This window comes from Squalius cephalus (assembly GCF_949319135.1).
Source record: "Squalius cephalus genome assembly, chromosome: 18".
Lineage (NCBI taxonomy): Eukaryota > Metazoa > Chordata > Actinopteri > Cypriniformes > Leuciscidae > Squalius > Squalius cephalus.
In genome coordinates, this window is record NC_137139.1 from 26,446,636 (window position 1) to 26,452,865 (window position 6,230).

Sequence of the window (6,230 nt, forward strand, 5' to 3'; positions counted from 1 at the left end):
AGTTTGCAGCAAGAAATATAAAGAGGGAAGATAAAGATCAATATATGTATCATAAACTATACAATAACTCCTATTTATCTCTTTAAAAACTTCTTTCTCTTTCCTACACCTCTGTTTTCTGACCAATTGCTTGTTATTTTCCTCATTTTAAAGTTGCTTTGGATAAAAGCGGATCAAATACTAAATGAATAGACATAAATGTATCTGAATGTGTTTCATGTTATTTAATGATCATATAGAGTGCAACAGTGCCTGCCCAGTGCCCACTCTTTCAGCGCCGCTGGTTCTGTAATCATTTTTTTTTTTTATAGGGATTTTTAAAAAAGTCTTTAAAAAGTTAAAGCTTTATAAGCCATGAACCAAGCTAATCAGCTAAGAGGTCAATCATAAAGTCACAAACTTTGATTTGAAGCAACAGAAAAAATGGCACAAAAATACAAAAGGTACAATGCCATTGCGTAACGGCTTTAGTGAGGAAAAGAACTAAAATCCCATGAAGCATTGCGAACAGCATAATCTATTCTATAAATTAATAACAATGAAGAAAAATATAATGGGTCTCTTATAATGTTGATTATATGTCAACATTACATTTTTCACAGTGCTTCATGCGAGAAGGCGGAGCTAAAGAGGTCTTTTGACACGTTTAGCTTTTTTCCGACTCTTGATTGGTGTCATTTTTGCACAGCATCATGGGTAATGTAGTTTCTCACCACGAATTACACTGTTCAAAAAAAAATTAAATAAAGTGAGCTGACAGGTTCAACAGAAGCAAATATAATTGATTAATAACCTCGTAGCTCATAACAGGACTGTCTTTAAAGGTTTGTAGCTTATCGTTTTTCTATGGAGAAAATGAATGCAGTTTTTACTTCCGGAACTGTTGCACTCTATTGTCTGCGGAATTTGATGAAACCAGATCACATTTCACCCAAAAAAATGTATTATATTGTGCATTAAGGAATTTATCCCTTTTTTTATGATAAGCAAAATGTTCATTACATTTTTTTTTTATTCTCAATGTAGTACAGTAAAAAAAAATGTAAAAAAATCACCTTTTATTTTTAAATCAGCATAAATGCAGTAAAATAAATAATATAAGGATTAATGTTGTTATTCTTCAAAATTATAATATGCAATTATTTTGCATTACAATCATTTGAATTTGGAAGAAAATGTGCTTCATTTTAAATTAATTTTAAACTTTTTTGTTCAATAATAGATTATGACTCCAATAGACATTTTTCTTTTCAGGAAACTTTTCTTCAGCTGATGTGCAGCTGTTCTCTGGATCCTCTTGGAAAAGCTTGGCTATGTTGTCATGTTCAGCCTTTGTTAAGTTCCTTTCTTATTTTCCTGCACGATGGCCGTGCGCCTGCAAATATATAACGTAATTGATTTCGTATGGTTTTAGTACCTCTGCTGCTGAAACTTACAAACATATCATAGGGCACAGAAAATTTTAATGTATATACTGTAACATCAGTTGTCATCAAACAATTGTTTGTTGGGATTTGATGTGCATATTTTTGTCAATAATATGACAGAAACTCCTTCTGTGACATGGCATTCTGAGGGTTCAGCGCTCCAAGTCAACCATAATTTACATCATATGGGTGGATCGTAATCGTGTGATTCATAGATCTCCCCCTGCCTACAAAATGAGGAAGTACAGCATGACAATATCTGCTGTTGCTCCCACAGAAATAAAATCGTCTTTAGAAAGGGAAATGTGACTTACCACAACTTCCGTTCACAGCTGCCTTAAGTTGCTGAGGCAATATTTCAGTACAAAAATACACTCAGAATTTAGTTAGAAGCTAGGTGTGATTTAATTAAAGTCTATTTAAGAAACTGAGAGGAACTAAGTTCTAACATCCATTCAGCATTTGTTAATTTACTGTTATGTGCTATACAGCAGTTAATATGTTGCTATAACCACATGTATACCGACAATGCAACAAGTGGTTGTTAGCAGCTAAACTGTTTATAAAATGAGTCACTACTAACACAGTTCAGTGCAAAGTACGTACAGCACAAATGTCTCCACTCACCAGTATTTTTCCAGCTGTCATGGTAGCCTTTGTGTTTTTTCCTCTGTTGGTCCTTATGTTACTTAACTGGAACAAGAACATGAAGTTGTTTCCGTTGCCTGTGAATGAAACTTTCTAAGAAGAAAACATTGAATGGAAAAAGGCAATCTTGAGGCTTAAATTCTGTTTATTTAGTAATTTTTAGAAATCTATTTTAGGTTCTATTGTCAGAGATTAAAACAATAGTGTGACATAAGAAGGCGCTTGATGTGACTACAAACTTAAATCATGACGCAGCTAAACTAGATTTGTAAAAAGAGTGATAATGTCTGTGCAAACTCTGGTTATGATGCTAGGCTGTTGTAGGTGGTTTTCAGGGATCTCTATGTGGGTTGATAGCATGTTGCTATGTGGTTGCTAGGGATTTCTGGATGGTTACTAGGTGGTTATTGACTGGTTAAAGAACCAGTACCTAAGTCTATGATATTCTTGTCTCTAAATATGGCTTAAGACCCTCCTTGTCTGGATTTTTTGTCCGCCAGGTAAATAAAAGTTAAAAGTCTGATCACTTCTTCTCAATACGTGGCATGATTTGAGTTATCATTCACATCTGAAGCACTTACAGTACGACACATGATGAAGTTTACTACGGTATTTTTACTATGCAAAGTATGAACAATTGTAACAATGATACTTGCTTTAGCCAGTGTTGCCATTCTTAGTTCACCCAAAACTGAAAATTCTGTCAGTAATTACTCACCCTCATGTTGTTCCAACCCTGTAAGTCTTTCGTTCATCTTCGGAACACAAATTAAGATATTTTTGATGAAATCTGAGAGCTGTCTCACTCCTTCATATGCTTCTATGTAATCGATATCTGCCACCCCAGCAAGTTAGTAAAGACATCGTTAAAATTGTCCAAGTGACAACAGTGGCTCAACCTTAAGTTTATCAAGCGACGAGAATACTTTTTGTGTGCAAAAAACACACAAAAATAAAGACTTTATTCAACTATTCATTTTTTTCTGTGTGGGCCTCTGAGTGAGTTCATGTAGTGTAACAGCACAGTGCTTCTGGGTTGTACATCAGAACGTAGGCTCACTATTGGCTGACGCTGGTCATGTGTGTGATGCTGGCCAATAGTGAGCCTACGTTCTGATGTACAGAACAGTACAGCTCTCAGATTTCATCAAAAATATCTTAATTTGTGTTCCAAAGATGAACGAAAGTCTTGGTTGGAACAACATGAGGGTGAGTAATTACTGACAGAATTTTCATTTTTGGGTGAACTAACCCTTTAACTACAAATAAAAATGAATGAAGCTATTAAAAACCATTTCTCGTAATTGAAATAAGGATAAATTCTTAACACTAGAGAAGTTTAAAACTAAACAGGAAAATCACCAACATTGGCATTCAGTCCACCAAGTTTTTTTCTGCAAGAAACTTTCCATCTGTCAACCAGCCTCTTTCTGCCAAGTTCTTAACTTGCTCATTCATTTTGCAAGTGCATTAAATGCCCAAAAGTACCTTTCCATCATTCTTGAGTCACATTTTTACAGCTTTACTTCTCTCCTCACATGTAAAGTTTTCCTCCATTCACTGTGTTCCAGAGGGAGGTGTTAAATCTATTCTGAATGTGGATGTTGGACTGCACTGACTGGAGTCAATGGGAGATGTTGTATCATTCCCTTTGTAAGTGGTACAGAATTCCCTCAGATTGCTGCAGTTATGAAGGAAATCATTGTGGATCATCAGACTTTCTGAAGCTCTAATGAGAGCTGACTGTGATCAGCAGAGAGCATTGTTTTGAATAATTGGTTGGTCTTTTTTGGATATACATGCATTGCTGTTGCATGGCTGTTCTTAGAAAGCTTTAAAACAGTTGGTTGTCTCTAACCATTTGGACTTGTTCTTTGATGTGTTCAGTGTATATCTGCAATTAGAGTGACCAAAAATGAATTATCGATCACCAAAGTGGTCACCAAAGCGCTATGAGGTGGAAAGGGTTTCATCAGTCTGTGCTTCTTTGACTTGTCATCTGACTTTGTCCTTCTCTGCATTTTGTTGCTATAGGGCCTGGCTTACTCCAAATGTGTGATAAGATTTGCGTGAGGCCACAAGCCGTTCCTATACCAAAAAATGTGCGACCCATTTGAAGTTAATTGAGAATTTGCTACTTTAAAATGCTTTGGAGAAAGTCAAACCTGATCTAAAACAGCCACATAAACTAAAAAGACTGATGAAAAGAAGGGAAAACCTCATCCTGCGCCGCCAACATAAATTAGAACGTTTTTTAAGCTCATGACTATCCTTACTAGAATTTGTCACGTTTTATTATTTATTGTGGTAAATTTTGACTAACTAATTTATAATAGATAATATGTTAAGGGAATAGTAGATTTTTTTTTCTCTAAAGATTTATATTACAACTGTGGCATGTTATTGTTACAGGTCTGCCAGGTTCCTGCACTACATTTCCCATCACTCTCCTCTGTTCCCACCTGCTCGTTGTGGTAGATTTTTCCCCTATCTCGCACCTGACCTAAGACTACCTAGGTCTCGTCTACAATCAACGTCCCCGAACGTCTACAGTCGGTGTTAGTTTCTCTGAGTCTCGTCTACAATCGACGTCCCTGAACGTCTACAGTCAACGTTAGTTTCTCTAGGTCTCGTCTACAATCAACGTCCCCGAACGTCTACAGTCGGTGTTAGTTTCTCTGAGTCTCGTCTACAATCGATGTCCCCGAACGTCTACAGTCGGTGTTAGTTTCTATGGGTCTCGTCTACAGTATACGATATTTATACTCTAGTGCTTCTACAGTCGACGTCGGCCGAGTTAGTAATCCCTAACTTGTTCCCTTAAAGGACAAGTTTGGTATTTTACCCTTAAAGCCCTGTTTACAGATCGTTTCTGATGAAATAGAACGGTTAAGATTAAAATTTGGACACATGCTGCTGTCCCGAGAATTTTAGGTTTCTTTCGCTTCTCCCCCCCACCTACAGAATGGCTGCCTATGGGCACTGGAACAATCCTTCCTAAAAACACATTAAACATTTGTTTACAAAGACGTGAAACTCACCGAGTGGTCAGGGGTGTTCACTGATATGCTCACACAAAAATCGCTGCAAAAGATGCTTTCCAACAGGTTTTATCGTAGTTTTTGTCCAAGTTTTTTTTTTTTGTGTGTGTGTTTGACAAAAACTACGTTAAGAGCTCATTTGATTACTCAATATATCATGACATAATACAGACAGTATATTTTGATTTTGTCATGGTCAGCACTTGGAATTTTTTTTTTTTTTTAGTACGTTCTGTCCAAAGTTGTTAGAATGTTAGACCTAAAGGGGGAAGTAAGGTTTATATGTTAGAATTGTTAGAATCATGGTTAGTATAAAAGACAATTTACTATCTTATCTATTAAAAATCCATCACAACGTCATTCCTAATCACACACACCTGTACCTCATCACCATCATCACCAACTCTATAAAGACTGACTCTTAACTTCTGTTCACTGTCCGGTCTCGTTCGTTGGTTGGAAAGAGGACTACTCACCTTGCCTTCTACGATCTCCCTGTCTCGAGCATTCTCCCTGTCTCCATCGATCCACCACCCCTGTAAGAAGACCACTTTCCAATCCAACATTGCAATTCCCACTCACCTGCTTCCCGTTCACCAGCCCTGTTGTTGTCAAAAAACTTCCTGTATTCCATTCATCCCTGTCTCGTGAGTCTGATTCCGTAACAGTTGTAGCTGTAGTTTCTAAATATGCAGATTGCTATTTTCCATAACAGATGCTATAGATTAGAAAAAAGAAAAAAAGTCAACAGTGACCTAAGCATGATAATGAGGAGCCATCAATGGTCTTACCTGTAATTATATCCTTACTGTCTGTAACAAATGCTAAACAGTTAAAACAGTTCATACAACATAGAATAAAGAGCTTTTGTCTGGATCTTCTTGGAATTATTGACCAGACAATCAGTTTTCACCATGTGTAAAATGTGTTCAGTTCTAATGATGACTGAAAGGAAAAACCCGACCCACATTTATTCCAAAAGATGACATAGCTAAAATCATTAAGAGACTGATGAACTGTTAAGGAATAGAAAATAAACAATTTCAATGTGTTAAAGGTAGGGTAGGTCAGAATTGTCTAAAAAAAACTTTTATTCAAATTTGTTTAAACTGTC

The 6,230-nt window shown here is 36.4% G+C and overlaps 1 long non-coding RNA gene across 2 annotated transcripts; it reads right to left on the reverse strand.

Moving 5' to 3' along the window:
* Positions 1–1,323: 1,323 nt before the first annotated feature.
* On the reverse strand, positions 1,324–5,829 carry LOC307145641. 2 transcript variants are annotated; one of them, XR_013818981.1, is made up of 3 exons: positions 5,699–5,829; positions 2,055–2,152; positions 1,324–1,375 (listed from the first exon to the last, which is right to left on the reverse strand). It is a non-coding gene; the product is annotated as an uncharacterized lncRNA (long non-coding RNA). The 2 variants fall into 2 exon arrangements; XR_013818982.1 differs by having other exon boundaries at positions 5,593–5,829.
* Between the last annotated feature and the right edge of the window lie 401 nt (positions 5,830–6,230).